The sequence below is a fragment of the Palaemon carinicauda genome, chromosome 26, assembly GCF_036898095.1.
Source record: "Palaemon carinicauda isolate YSFRI2023 chromosome 26, ASM3689809v2, whole genome shotgun sequence".
NCBI classification, from domain to species: Eukaryota; Metazoa; Arthropoda; class Malacostraca; order Decapoda; family Palaemonidae; genus Palaemon; species Palaemon carinicauda.
The window spans coordinates 3,542,505-3,558,864 of NC_090750.1; positions in this window are offsets into that span (position 1 = coordinate 3,542,505).

The window sequence follows — 16,360 nt, forward strand, 5'->3', positions numbered from 1 at the left end:
ACATTTGATTTTTTTTCCTAGCCAGTTCTCTCTCCCTTTCGCGTACAAACACAAACATGTAGACACAAACAAATATATATAATTTACGATTATCTCTCTCTCTCTCTCCTCTCTCTCTCTCTCTCTCTCTCTCTCTCTCTCTCTCTCTCTCTCTCTCAAACACACACAAAGCTTGTATCTTCCAAATCTCCTTAATGTGAGTCACCACTGTAGTCCCAATGCAGACAGGGAAAATGGACTTCCTTCCTTACATAGGGTGAGAGCCACAAACGAGATGGAAGTTCCATAATCTCTCGTCCTTTTAGGAGAGATTAAAAGGGTGTTTCAGTGACATTATTCCTTATCAGTGTACTTGTTGGTTTCATGTATATATGTTTGTTTGTGTATTGGTTTTAATGCCTTTGTTTCTTGTCTTATTAGTAAAAATGTTACAATTGAATATTTTTTTTTTGTTTTGTTCGTTTGGATAGGAGTTTCATCGTCGTAATTATAATCACCTTCGTCATTATCAGTTATCTTTCTACTTCTTATTTTGTATGTATATATATCAGCTTGACATATAAGCTGATCATATGTCACCATATGTGTCAATCAAAAATGTCTTCAACATCGATGCCTCTGAAAGCCGTAACGGCACATAGATAATATCAGTATAGAAAACTTTCAGAATATATTTTTGGCTATTATTTAGATTATTATCATTATATCGGAATACTTTTCTTTCCTTCTGGTCATCTTTTGTCTGTGAGTGTGTCTGCCTCCCACCCTCTCTTATTTTTGAGAATATCAACTGGCGATTTCCAAGAGTTCTTTTATGAAGATCAACTGGGCTTACATTCAAAATTCTTCCCTGAAGTCAAAGATATGAAAAATTATTATCGGACAAAAAGAAACTATTCTTATGAATAACTAGTAAAGCGCTCTGAGAATGCACCTCTTAGCCATGGCAGCTCATTTCTCAAAACAAGCTTGCCTTCCCATGAATAAATTTACTTCGTAGACGCCTTGGAAGTCCTTGTAACAACTATGTGCGAACTTGGAGTTAAGTTTACGGTTAATTCCGTCAACATTTTTCTCGACCTTGACCTTTAACATAGGACTGTAAAAATTGAATTACTTCCACGTCTTAACCTAACAAATAAGCGTTGAAAGTGTCACTACTCTATGATTAAAACTGTAGCCAGGAAGTGGTTCATTAACAAACAAATAACTAAACGGACAAACGGATAAACAGACAAACATTAGAGAAAGCTTAACGTCCTTGCACCTCCGTTGGCGGAGGTAATAATTTTCGTTTGCCAATCAGCCGTTTAGTTATAAGATGAAGACTCTCTCTCTCTCTCTCTCTCTCTCTCTCTCTCTCTCTCTCTCTCTCTCTCTCTCTCTCTCTCTCTCTCTCTCTCTCTCTCTCCTGCAACTGTGGATAGTCTAATAATCTATCACAAAGGATTTTAAGTTAATTATTTTACAGCAAAGATTATGCTTTTCTATTTCAAGGTTTTCGTGAAATAATTGGGTCCAGACGGAAGTTTTAGCAACTCTCCCATTAGTCGGCGAGCTACCAATTATGATATAAACTAATTACGTCACTGAAGGAATAACGTATTAGCTAACAACGGCTCTGTCAGCGTAAAATGGATTAATATTAATTACCTTAAAAAAATTAAAGAGTATTTTACGTAATATATTCTCTCTTCCGCCAAGGTCATTGTAGTCTTAAAACAACACAAAGAAAATACCACGACCACAAAAACATTTATATTCAGTCTGCAAAAATATTTTTAACGACTTTCGCTTAATTCTATGTCATTTCAGAAGTTTAGTAGAAATGTTTCAAATTTAGTGTCCGAAAAAAGATAAGTTTAGACAAAAATGTAGAGCTTAATTAAACAATACTGAATAGTTTTCTTTGTTATCCCTAAATGACATAAAATTATGATGCACGTTTTCATGTATGTTCAGCAGCGTGGTCACTCCAAAGGGGACCAATTCCGAATAAACACGGGATGGCCAATATAATGCTCACCAACGTGTCGTAACTTAATCTCCTTTTTAGAGATGAAAACTGTACAAAAGAAACCTACAAATTAAAAGTGTACCAGTGCTACAAATGTGATATATACATTTCTGTAGAATAACCAAAATTGCATCAGTAAAGCAAAGTTTAAATACAAAAATTAAACAGAATTATTATTATTAATATTATTATTATTATTATTATTATTATTATTATTATTATTATTATTATTAGTAGTAGTAGTAGTAGTAGTAGTAGTAGTAGTAGTAGTAGTAGTAGTAGTAGTAGCTAAGATATGAAGGCAAAGGATGGTCAAGGTTATGAAAAATCTTATTCAACATGCAAAAAGAAGAATAAAGAAGTATATATATAAATATATACAGTATATATATATATATATATATATATATATATATATATATATATATATATATATATATATATATATATATATATATATATATATATATATATATATATATATATATATATATAGTTTCCGATTGAGGGAAGAAAACAAGAAAATAAACTTTTTGGAAAGTAACGAACAATTAAAATAGAGTATTTTAATAACTGTAACATTGAAATAGATATTTTATTTATAAACTATAAAAAAGGGAAGCAAAATAAGATACAATAGTGTACCCGAGTGTACCCAAAGCAAGAGAACTTTACCCCAAGACAGTGGAAGACTATGATACCGAGGCCATGGTACAGAAGTACAGAGGTACAGTAATGGGACAGAGGCGAAGACTAAAGAACAATGGTTCGAATTTAGGGTATCCTTCTCCTAGAAGAGCTGCTTACCATATCTGAAGGTTTCCTTTACCCTTACATAGAGGAAATTAGAAACTGATTATAGTACTGTAGTTAACCCTTAGAGTGAAAAAAATTTGTTTGGTAATTATCCCAGGGTAATTTACATTTTTAACAAAATTAGATATGTCATTATTATTATTATTATTATTATTATTATTATTATTATTATTATTATTATTATTATTATTATTATTCGCCAAGTTACAACCCTACTTGGAAAAACATTATGGTATAAGCCCAATGGCTCCAACAGAGAAAAAAGCCCAGTGAGGAAAGGAAATACGGATGTAAATAAACTTCATTATAAGTAATGAATAATTAAAAAAAATATTTCAAAATCTAAAACAACGCTTAAATAGCTAAAACACAGACCAAATATGTTTCTATAAAGTGAATTTGCTGTTGAGAATCATACCTAGAATTTTAAAAAGGCGTGAAAAGTTAAAGTTATAATATCAATACAAAGATCTGGATATTGAAGAGCCACTGTTATCGACTTACTTACAATAATACTTCAAGTTTAGTTGGGTTCAATATCATGCCCCAAATTTACACCTTGCAATAGATTTACTTAAATCTATATCAAGTGATTTAGCTAATTCAGAGCTACATTCAGAAGATGGAATTGATGCAAAGAGAGCAGCATCTTCTGTATCTGCTACAAGCTTGTTTTTTTAGGACAAATAGCGTGTGTATTTAGTATGAAAAGTAGTGGGCCAAGACCACTACCTTGAGGAACACCAGATTTCGCAATCCTATTCTCATTATGGTGCCTTTGAACAATCACTCAAAAATTCAATAATGATGCCATGAAAAGATCCTCCTACTCTCAACTGTTTAAGGTTAAAAACAAGAACCTTATAATTAAAACGGTTAACGGCAACAATAAAATCGAGGCCAATTATGTGAGCATCTTGACCACAATAAAGGGATTTTTAGGAAGCATTTGAGATAATAAGAATGGCATCACATGCTCCTGGCCTTCACAAAAGCCAAATGATAAACTAGGTAACAGATCATTACTTTTACCATACATGCTTAAACGATTTGTCAAAAGACGTCCAAAACTTAAGATAATAGGAGCGTTATGGATATTGGGCGATAATCAGAAAGACATAAGCTATGCCAAACACATTTACTTAATGGAGTGAAGGTACCCTGACACTTGCACGAATTTGTGGCACGCATTGTCACGACTTGAGTCTTGAACTGGCGTGTACTCGTCGTGAAATGGAGTGAAGTCGTTGTGAAATGGAGTGAAGTCGTCGTGAACCTGTCGTGACATCATGGCATGTCGTGGCAAGAATTTTGAAATGTTCAAAATTTTGGTCACAACAAAATTTTCGTGAACTATGCGCGAACTGTTCGTGAATGCATCGTGAACAGTGCGGGATGATGCGGGAGGATATGTGCCAGTGCTTGGCAATGCGTGCCATGCCACGACTGTCACAAACTACCACGAATAGTTCACGAACAGTTCACGTCGAGTTCACTAGTAATTGACGACATGTTCACGAATATGAGCGCGTCGCAGCGTGGCCGTGCCTTCCCACTGACATGGTCACGTGTACTTTACTCATTGATGGCACGAGGAGTTCACGACCAGTTCACGCCAGTTCCCGACCAGTTCATACTGTTTCATGACCAGTTCACGGCAGATGAAAACTTTAAATCAATCAATCAATCACGCCAGACGACGACGAGTTCACGCTAGTTCACGACTACTCCGCGACAGTGGCGCTTGTGATCCCAGAGACACAGCAGGATACAAGCTAGAGACAGCCATCCAGTGAGGACGAGATGAAGCAGAAGAAGCGGGTTCGGATGTCGAAGAAAGAAATCCCTGACTACCACTGGACAGAAGAGGCGGAGACTATGTTGGCCGACCTTGTGAAGGAGAACCCCATGCTGTTTGACAAAAAGCACAAGGAGTGGATCAACGTGGTAGCCAAGAACAGCCGGTGGGACCAACTTGGAGAGCAGCTGGAGCTTCCTGCCACTAGTGCCCAATGCAAGAAGTGTTATGAGAACTTGAGGACCAGGGTGGGGAAGATTATGAAGAAGGAAAAGAAGAGTGGAGCTGGCCAGCCACAAAGGAGTACCCGTGAGGACCAGATCATGGAGACGTGGTCTTTCCTCATACAACACATCGTCCGGGGAGAGACAGTCCCCAGTGAGCAGTTTGCTGGCTCAGAATCAGGTGCAGTGACAGTAAGCTACGGAGACGATGATGAAGTGAGGTCGAAAGGTTCCCATAACCAAACATCTATGAGCACCTGGAAGGACAAGGGCAAGGGGAAGCGGTCCACCCTAACACCAATAGACACCACACCCAGCGACACCTGGGTGTCCGACAAGGACATCAGTACTGTAGTGAAAAGTGTGAGAATCCCAATGTCTACATGTAGATTGTATTCCAGTTTCATCCATTGTTTTTTATATAGAATGTGCAATATGTTGCATTGAAATGCTGTACAAATTGTTACAATGTTTGTATGTTTAAGATCATGTCCAAAGCAGAATCCTTGGCGACCTCGTTCACCGGCCAGCACAAGATAGTTCACGATTTTTTGTGCCTGCTGGAAGGGCACATGCATGCCATCCCAGAGGACTACTGGCATGAATTCCAGATAGAGTGCCTCAACATTGCACACCGCTACAGGCAGCGGCGTCAGGTCTTCCAGCAACCACATCAACAACTAATCATGATGACCTGGCCAGGCCCACAGCAGCAGCAACCTTGGCAGCCCCCTCAGCAGCAGCAGTTCTGGCATCTACCTCAACCAGCAACCTCGCAGGCACCGCCAGAGCAGCAGCAGCAGCATCGTCCAGCCAGTCATAACTGGATGCCACCCCAGTCACCACAGTATTCAGGCCAGTCTCCCTGGCCCCGTACCATGGAGTGGCAACCAGGGATGCCACCTCCCCCGTCAGCCACCCTTGTCCAGGTTCCTTCATCAACAACTTCATTATTGTCACCCACCCTTGTCCAGGCTCCTTCACCAATACCTTCATTGTCGTCGCTGTCAGCCACATTCAAGACACCTCTGACACCACTCAGCTTCCCGGTCCTGATCACGGAGTCAGTCGAGAGCAACCTAGAAGAGGCCATGTCACCCTCACCCCTTCTACACCTCCAAGGAACTCAACACCCCACCAGTCCTGCAGGCATCCCCACGCAGCGGTACCACAACCAGCAAGGACAAAGACACTGACTGATGAGACACTTTAAATATTTGTAAATAATTGGACTGTGACAATTGTACATATTTGATGTTTGCTGTTTTAATGTAAATAAAATAATTTCTTATTTCAAAACACTTATTTTTCTCTACATCCTCAAAATAAATAGAAAGAAAATGGGAACGAGAAAATAATAAAAAGGAAAGAAAAATAAACCCAAAAAAGTTTGATGTTTGCTTTTTTAATGTAAATAAAAGGATTTCTTATTTCCAAACGCTTATTTTTCTCTATATCCTTAAAATAAAGAGAAAGAAAATGGAAACGAACAAATAATAAAAAGGAAAGAAAAATAAACCCAAAAAATTTTGATGTGTGCTGTTTTAATGTAAATAAAATGAATTCTTATTTCAAAACCCTTTTTTTTCTTTAACCTCAAAATAAAGAGAAAGAAAATGGAAACAAACAATTAATAAAAAGGAAAGAAAAATAAAACAACAAAATTTTATGTCTGCTGTTTTAATGTCAATAAAATGAATTCTTATTTCAAAAGACTTATTTTTCTGTATAACCTTAAAATAAAGTGAAAGATAATGGACACGAACAAAAAATAAAAAAACAAAACAAAAAGGAAAGAAAAATAAACCAAAAAATAAAGGGTAAAAAAATACCAGCAATGACACTGTCTGAGATAAGATGAGACACTTATAAATATTTGTAAATAATTGGACTGTGATACTTGTACACATTTGATGTCTGCTGTTTTAATGTAAATAAATTAATAAGAAGGAAAGAAAAATGAACCAAAATTTTTTTTGATGTTTGCTGTTTCAATACAAATAAAATGATTTTTTATTTCAAAACACTTATTTTTCTCTATAACCTTAAAATAAAGAGAAAGAAAATGGACACGAACAAAAAAATAAAAAAAAAAAAAACAAAAAGGAAAGAAAAATACAACAAAAACATTTCGATGTCAGCGGTTTTAATGTAAATAAAATGCTTCCTTATTTCAGAACAGTTATTTTTCTGTATAACCCTTAAATGAAGTGAAAAAATGGGAACGAAAAAAAAATTAAAAACAAAACAAAAAGGAACGAAAAATAAACCAAAAAATAATGGCCCAAAAAATACCAGCAAGGACACTGACTGAGATGAGACACTTGTAAATATTTGGACTCTGATACTTGTACATATTTGATGTCTGCTGTTTTAGTGTAAATAAAATGCTTTCTTATTTAAAAAAAGTAAAGGGCAACAAAAAATACACACAAAAGAGATGCGTTTCTTTTATTTAAAAAATGGAACAACTATGCAGCTCATGGAGCTACTACAATTTAATCTTGCCAAGGGACAGCACCAGCAGGGGACATGTAGTAATGTGAAAGGTAGACTCGCTGATCCTTTGCATCCTTCTGGGTATGATGGCCGGTTAGACGCACCAGCCCCTGCAGGTATGGCTCAGTCCTCCATCCTCCAGGGATCAGATCATGTGTGTCCAGATCTAAGTAGTCCACTTCTTAAATTGCGTGTGGGTATCTGATGAGGAGGAGGTTGTGCAGGACACAGGCACACATGGTGATCAGGTTGATGGTGTCGGGGTTCTGCTGCATTGTCGTGTAGAAGCAGCGGAACCTTTGACTTAAAATTCCAAAGGCATTCTCCATGACACGTCGGGCACGAGACAACCTGTAGCTATATATGCGTTCTTGTATGACTTGTGACCGATGGGAGAATGGTTTCATCATCCAGGTTCTGAGAGCAAAGGTGTCATCCCCTATGAAGTGATAGGGCACTGGGTGGTCATCATTAGGGAGTGGTTCTGGTTGAGGCACTCGAGCTCTGTTGTCTTCTACAGCATCATGCAGGGAACAATTGCTCCCTGTTCCTCCATCCGACGCACCACCCTCTGCTCCAACATCCACATAGAGGAACTTGTAAGTAGCATCTGCCACTGCCATCAGTACGATGCTGTGGGATCCTTGTAGTTGTAGTAGTAAGAGCCACCATTGCGTGGCTTCTTTATGGCGATGTGCTTTCCGTCCACTGCCCCCAGACAATTGTGGTAATTCCATTTGGAGCTGAACCTGGCAGCAACTTCCTTCCAGCCCTCTCCAGTTTTGGGGCATTTCAGCACTTCGTCCTTGTAGACCGTGATGATGGCTTTACACACTTCGGGTATGAACTTGCAGATGGTACTTGCTTCAACCCTGAAGCTGTACTGCAGACTTTGATAGGAATTTCCAGTGGCTAAAAAATGGAGGGAGGTAGCAAGCTTGAGTCCAACTTGAAGCAGTTCCCTCATGAAGGTGGACTGCTTCTGGAGGTGAGGGGTGAACTTCTCAACCATCTCTTGAAACAGGTCAGGTGTGATTCTGAGGTAATTTTTATAGCCCCTTTGATCTTCCTTGTGGAGTTCAGTCAATAGACTATCATACTGTCCAAACTCGTGCCTTCTGGTTAACCATTCTCTGACCCACACTTTCCTTTGTATCCTTCTTCGAGGTGGGGTTGCCTTTTGTTTCTCTTCTTCCTCTGCCTACCTTTTCCGCTGCTCTCCAACAATGGCTAGAGCAGCTGCCAGGTGCAGGTATCTTCTCCTCTTTGCAATGGTGTCTCTGACAGTAAGCATTGTTGTCTCTTCCAAAGCCAATCCAAGAATGTCCTCGGGTTGGAGAAGCCCCGTTTTTATATGGCGTGGCCAAGTCAGCACGACACCATCCGAATTGTGTGAACTTGTCGTGCCAATGCGGGAAGTGTGCAAACTATGCGCAAACTATGAGTGAACTCGTCGTGAACTCGTCCTGCCAGTTGGTGTCAATGTAGGAACCCATTCGTGAACTATTCGTGAACTCGTTGTGAACTCACCGTGAACTATGCGTGAACTCATTGTGAACAGTGCGGGAACCTCCAAGTTCTTGCCACAAAATGTCACGACTTGCGACGACAAATTTGTGGCAAAAAGTCGTGCAAGTGTCAGCCTGGCTTAATATTACCAATTCTCCAACAAGTGCTTAAATACCCACTTCTTGCTAACTTGCAGAACATGGGAGCTAAGAAATCAGCAGCATTAAAAAAAAAGGGGGGGGGGGAATAATACCATTTGGGTCTACATCTCTATAAGCATCGATGTCCATCAAGAAGGTTTTAATTTTACGGGACCAAAAACCTAACATGGATATCTTAGTACCAGTAAAACCCAAACGAGGAAGATCTAGTTTCTCATTACTCTGCTTACTGTTAAACATATCAGTCAAAAAGGTTGCCTTTGCTTTTAGATTGCGATCTACAGAGCCAGTTGGTTCAATTAAAGGAGGAACCGTTGCATCGACACCAAAGATTGCAGATTCAAGGGTAGCCCACCAGATTCCCCAGCAATAGTGGCAAAAGTCATCAAGGATGATGAGAAACATTGAGTCTTCCTACCCCTCATTGAAACTGCAGCAGTCTGTGAGGCAACACTAAACTCAGACCTAATAGGGAGGAGGAGAGGATCCCTTTATAGGACACGTATGACGCGTAAACTGCTACAATGGTACTATAAGGGAGATCGTATCTCCCTTTAGGTCCTGCTCTCAGTTTAGTTGACCTCTTTGAACACTGCCCTTGGTCATACCAACTCCAATAACGAAAACTCTCCAAACTGCCATTATGTAGTTTCACAGAAAGCTCAAAATTAACAGAAGCACCAAAGATATTAAAACTGAAGTTTCGGCAATGAGAGATGTAGTGCATGGAATGGCGCAATTTCGTTGCCAGGATGATATAACTTACCAATGAATGGCAAATTATATTCAACTGTTCCTTGACCTTCGTACACTGTCACAGTGTTACCAGATGGTTTAGTCTAAAAATCCCCAAAACAAGTCAAAAATCCCTATTTCCACAAATATATTTTCTTCTGATAATTTAGGCTTTACTAATATAGAAATTACTCACTATACTTCATATAAGTGCTAATAAACTAATTGCAACAATATAAAGATTTACTCATCGTTTTTTCTTCATAGGAATTTGTAAACAATATCCCCATCAGACACCTAAAAATCCCCATATCTAGAGATAAATCCCCAAAGCTAGGGATTAATCACCAGATCTGACAATTTGAAAAGAGGTGAAAAGATAGCTTGTCCTTGACAGACCATGATATCATACAAACAGTAAAATATTACAACTCTGTAAGGTGGGATAATTTCAAATTTTACATGATTTCTCTATAGTAGCACTATGCATAAGATTTATATTAGGGAAGTAAGTGTGTTAAGCATCTACTTGAGGGGACAAACCATTAAGAAGATTAACTGGTGTAACAGGTAAAAAGAAGGTCATGATGCCTAAGATATATATGAGTCTACCCGTAACCAGCATAAGACCACTCGCGGAGGACACATTAGCTTAAGTAGTCCCTTGAAAAATGATCCGACATGCTGTTGGAGTGACTAAGGAAGATTACGTATGGATAGGCCTACCTTACTGATGTCAATTTGTTGAATAAGAATATGGTTTTAGGTGCCGATTAATTTCGCAAATCAGAGGAGTGTAAGCTTGCTAGTGATGAGTCCACAGGAGCATGGACTCAAGCGAACACAAACTAACTAATGTAGACATTGATGAAAGATGCTCTGTCGCAGTACCCACCAATATATGACAATAAGATTAAAAACGTTATCAAGAAGCATGCAGATGTAATTGCAGTCGGGGAATATTGCTAAAGAGTATTGAACAACTTTCCTTTACTAAAATAGAGAACAGCCAACCAACTAGTTCAAGATTCTATGGGGTCCCCATAAATTTCTAAAAGAAAGTGGAAGGGGAAATCAGTAAATCAAGGGAACAATGGAATATCAAGGAGAATAAATCCACCGGGCCTCTTCAATCGTTACAATAGGTAAAAAGATCGCTTAATGACATTATGTGTAGATTACTGGAAGTTGAATGCACCCACTAAAGATAAAGCTTATCCTTTGCCATCCATCGAATAGCTGTTAATGAAGATGGGATACAGAAAATACTTTACATCCGTTGATTAGTGGGAATGACGCCACCATCAAATTCCCATTCAAGATGACAGTAAAAGTAGAACTGCCTTTGTGGCAAATGATTAGTCCCGTCAGTTCATATTTCTTCCCCTTGGATTAAAAAATTAACTGTGTCACTTTTCTAGAGACATAATTAGCTCTAGTAATCGATCAAAATGATCTTGTATACCTAGATGATACCCTAGATGTCACCCAAAAAACCTTTCTATCCTCGTGTGCATTGACAGGGTTTTCATTGTAGTTAAGTGTTTATCACATCCGACAAGGAGGTTTTGTTTTCGAGTCAGTTCTTTTATTTATTTATATATTTGTGTGTCTTTGAACAGGATTACGTTAAAACTACTCAACGGATGTTGACGAATTCTCACTACAGATAGACCTCAAGCTCACATTTTTAAAAGGAAAAAAATACGTCAAAACTACTTAACGGATTTTGACGGAATGTTCCCCGTAGATAGATATTAGGACATGGACGACCCCATGAAATTTTGGATATGACTCTGATTTTAAAGATAACGTCAAAACAGAATGGCGAATTTTGACGAATTATCCTCCACAGATAGGTCTTATGCCATAGACGACTCTTTGGGGGAAGGTCAGAAATCTCTGATTGCCCTTATCTAAGATGAATTCAGTGAAATATTATGAAGTTTATTAATATCTTATTGCATAAGACATTTCATATGCAACAGCGAAGTCTATGTCTGATTAAATTCCTAATAAGAAGGAAACCATCCTTAGTTGAGGGATAATCGACCTGTTTACAATGGGATTCAACATATATATCATCTTTTATTCTTGATTGCATTTTCCCACTTCATTTATTCTTTCCTAACTCACTTCTTATTCATAAGGGATGTTATTAAGCTCATGAAATATAACATCTAGTATACTGGTTTCAGAGTTTGAGCTTCGGGAAGACATAATAGCTTTATGCTGATATATAAATCTTAGTTTTAGATCTTCAAAATGAAAATATTATCCTCGATATTAGTATATGATTATATGGTGCATTTACAATTAGACATTGGCGTATTCTTGAGATAATGGTGAAAATAGATAAATGTAGTCCTAGATCTGATATTTACAGGAAATGAAGACCTTTGAACATATAAATATATTTCTTCTATTTCTATCCCAATCTAAATAAATGGAAGTAAACTAAAGCTTCACAATTTGCATTAAAAGACTAAAACGATTAAATTATTTGAATCGTAAATATATTACAAAAAGGATTGAGGGAAAAAATATAATTATCTTTTTTTTTCTTAAATCAGTCAGAAAGTAACATGAAAGGTTACGTTCAAATTTTGCCGAAAAAAATAACAACAACTATTTATGTTACCTTTATTGACAATAGGTCTACCAAAGTGATAAATGAAAACCAGGTAAGATTCTCTTCATGTTTAGTTTGGTGATAATTTTAACTTGGTGATGTACTAATCTCCTTAACATATATATCATCATTATTATAATTATATATCTTATTATTATTATTATTATTATTATTATTATTATTATTATTATTATTATTATTAGCTAATTCATAACCCTAGTTGGGAAAGCGAGATGCTAAAAGCTAAAGAACTCCAAGTGAGATAATAGTCTGGTGAGGAGAGGAAATAGGGAAATAATCTATATGTGAGAAGTAATGAATAAAAAAAAAAGAATGAAATATAATATATCTTCAGATTGGTATCAATGTTAAAATATATCCATATATAAACATTGAAACTGATGCAAAGAGAGTAGCATCAACTGCCGAGGCATCAAGTTTGCTTTCTAGTTTAGATAAGAAAAAAAAAAAACACGTTTATCTAGTATAAAAATTGAGGAAGGCCAGATATTACATTTATAACCTCACTATAGTGCCCATAAAAAAATGCATTAATTCCATATAAAAGTTCATTCAAAGATATATTTTCCTACAAAAAAAAGGAAAAAAAAGAAAAACAGTATTCTAAGAGATATCCTGTCGCATTTTCTTAGGGAAAAAAATCACTACATGCCACATTTTTATTCAACTGTTTATTTCAAAGTCATTTACACCGAAAAAATACTGTTATAAAAGCTATATATATAATAAATTGAGAACACACATCCACTAAAAAATAAATGACCACAATGCACTATGCTGCCAAATGTCTATTTAAAAGTTTCCCTCCATTTTAATGTACCATTCAAGTTCTAATATGATACCCACATTAAAAACGATTCATAAACGAGGATGTGCATATTGCATTAGGGCAGTCAAAACCTAAATAAATCGGCGAAGGAATTAATAAATGAGTAATAATTATATAGGTAAATCAATTTAGTAATAAATAAATGAAGAAATCGGTCATCATAAAGATCTCCTCCTCCTTCGCCTACTGACGCAAAGGGCCTCTGTTAGATGTCGCTAGACGTTTCTATCTTGACATTCTATCATTTTCTCTTCCCCTTGACTTACTAAATCCATGGAGGATTCATTGTCTAGATTCATCAAAGGATAGCCAGTTCCTTCTGGTGCTAGGGTGAAGAAGAAAAAGTGTCTAGATAAATATAAATAATAATATCAATAAACAAACATATCATTAAACAAATTAATGATAATGAATGCAATCTCTGATTTGATGCCTCTTTTACTGGATTATTTTGTCTCTTTGAAGTCTAACTAAAGATATTTAGGGCAGATTAAAGATTATTTGTAGTTCATATTTTTTAATACGTTAGTATGGTTTGCAACTGTTGTTATAGCGTAAATTGAAATTTTTTTTTTTATGGTAGAATTTAGTTTTATATTTGTAAAGAAATTTAAAAGATAACTTTGGTCCAAAGTTTTGATTTCTTATATCAGCCTTTTATGCTTAATGATCTAATTTTGATTGTTAAGTGCTTTATGATTTGGACTTTTTTTCTCGGTACAGGAAACAATCTGACGAATTTTAGCTTTTGCTTTTTGTCTGTGCTTTTATTGTCATTACTAATACAAATAGAAATCCAGATTATAGTAACACCGACACTTTTAAGACGCTTCGTCAAAAAACATTAAAACTTTAGCAAATATATTCGATATAAATATTTCCTGAACTGCATCAGATTTTTTTTTTTTCTGAAATATCAGATTTATTTTGGTAAATATATTTTGGTCTGTAACTTTTTGAAAGATGACGACCCCATATCATATTCTTTCAAACGTCTCTACAAACATTGAACTCACAAAATATTATTTTTAGGTTAACTTGAAACAATTTCTCCATAGAATACTGTTTCAAACTCTAAAATTGACTGCTTCACAAAATAGAAGTGGATGGCGTCGGAAATTCTATCTTAAATTCTTTGAAGACGTCGAAGTCATAAATTCTCCTCACGCGGAAACCTAAGGGTCCACATCACTCTTCCTCCTTCCTTTGACGACTGTTTTCTCTGACTCACAATTTAGGCTGAAGAATTTTGGTTATTTCAGTTTCGCTCTTATTGCTGATATTGACCCTGTTATTGTTATTGATGAAAATCACATTAATGTTAACTTTTACTTATATTTGTCCAGAACATTAAATTTTCCCAACTAAGACTGCAGTTTAGCTAGTGGTATTGATAAAAATACGATATTTTCTTATTTATTTTCAGTAAATAATCTTTTTTCTTCTTCTTCTTTTTATTTGGTCGAATAATGAAACCGTTCTATTTCAGTCAAGATTATTTTTTTATAGGTTTTCAAATCCTTTCAATAATCTTTAATTTTTGTTAAGATTTTCCTTTCATAATGAAATTGCTCATTGAGTTTCCCTTCAGCCTTGCTAGCATCATTGCCTTTTTTAGTCATTCTAATTTATTTCCTCTCTTTTACTTCTTCTAAAGGTCTACTTCTCCAGCCGTACCCTTCGTCCCTTTTCTTATCGTAAGAACGATATAAAAAATTGCCTTCAGAAAAATATTCATATCTGCGTTTTTCCCGTATGAAATCCCTATGCTTTCCATAAGTTATTTTAATTTTTTACTTTTGAAATTATATCTTTAGAAAATTGTGTAACTAAATGCACGGGATATATGATCTATTATATTATACTTAACAATATGATTGTATATTTGCATCTGTTTTTCCGCAACACTTATGCTGAAAGAATAGCATATTCCTGTATCTATATTAATATAATTTCCTGCCAAAAAAAGGTAATGTAAACTCAAATCAATCTAATTTTTTGCTGTTATTTGCACTGCAATATATAATAATTTCATAAGATATCTCCTCGATTTCTTTTAATAATTTCCTCTATTGAAAAGGTGTCAACGGATTATCTTTGATGAAACGAATTGTATTTTATTTCACTGAACATTGCTGCAGTGACAAATTAAACAGCAATTATTTCTAATTACAGTACCCGAGCGTATGCAAATTACAAAATAATGTACACACACACACACACAACACACACACACACACACACACACACATATATATATATATATATATATACATATAGATGTATAAACTTTATATATATATATATATATATATATATCGATCTACGTATACATATATAAACATATATATATATATATATATATATATATATACACACAAACACACACACACACACATATATGTGTGTGTGTGTGTGTGTGCGTGTGTGTGCGAGCACTTAGGAAGCTACCACGCCCTTCTTGACATTTAGTAACATTCAACGTTGATGCTTGCCGAAGGTGTTCTACAATGTTTAGTTAAGTTTTGAGAGGGGTGATGGAGTTTGACAAGCGTGTTCACAACTGAGTCTATTTGATCTGTTCACCTAAAGTCTCTCTTAAAAAGTTATATCTATTTACAACGTTATCATTACTATTATTATTATTATTATTATTATTATTATTATTATTATTATTATTATTATTATTATTATTATTATTATTATTATTTATTATTATTATTATTATTATAATTGTTATTATCATTATTATTATTTTTTTTATTATCATCATTATTATTATTATTATTATCATTCATACTATTATTATTATTATTATTATTATTAAATTATTACTATCTTTATTATTATTATTTTGATCATTAATATCATCATCATTATTATCATAATTTTTATTATTATAAATATTATTATTATTATTATTATTATTATTATTATTATTATTATTATTATTATTATTATTATTACCAACAAGAAACAAAATTGATGGAAAGACAATGCAAAAAAAAGCGAATTCTCTCTTTTCTCTCTCTCTCTCTCTCTCTCTCTCTCTCTCTCTCTCTCTCTCTCTCTGTTAAACAGGAATATACGACCAAATAGCAACACTGTTGGCTAAATGT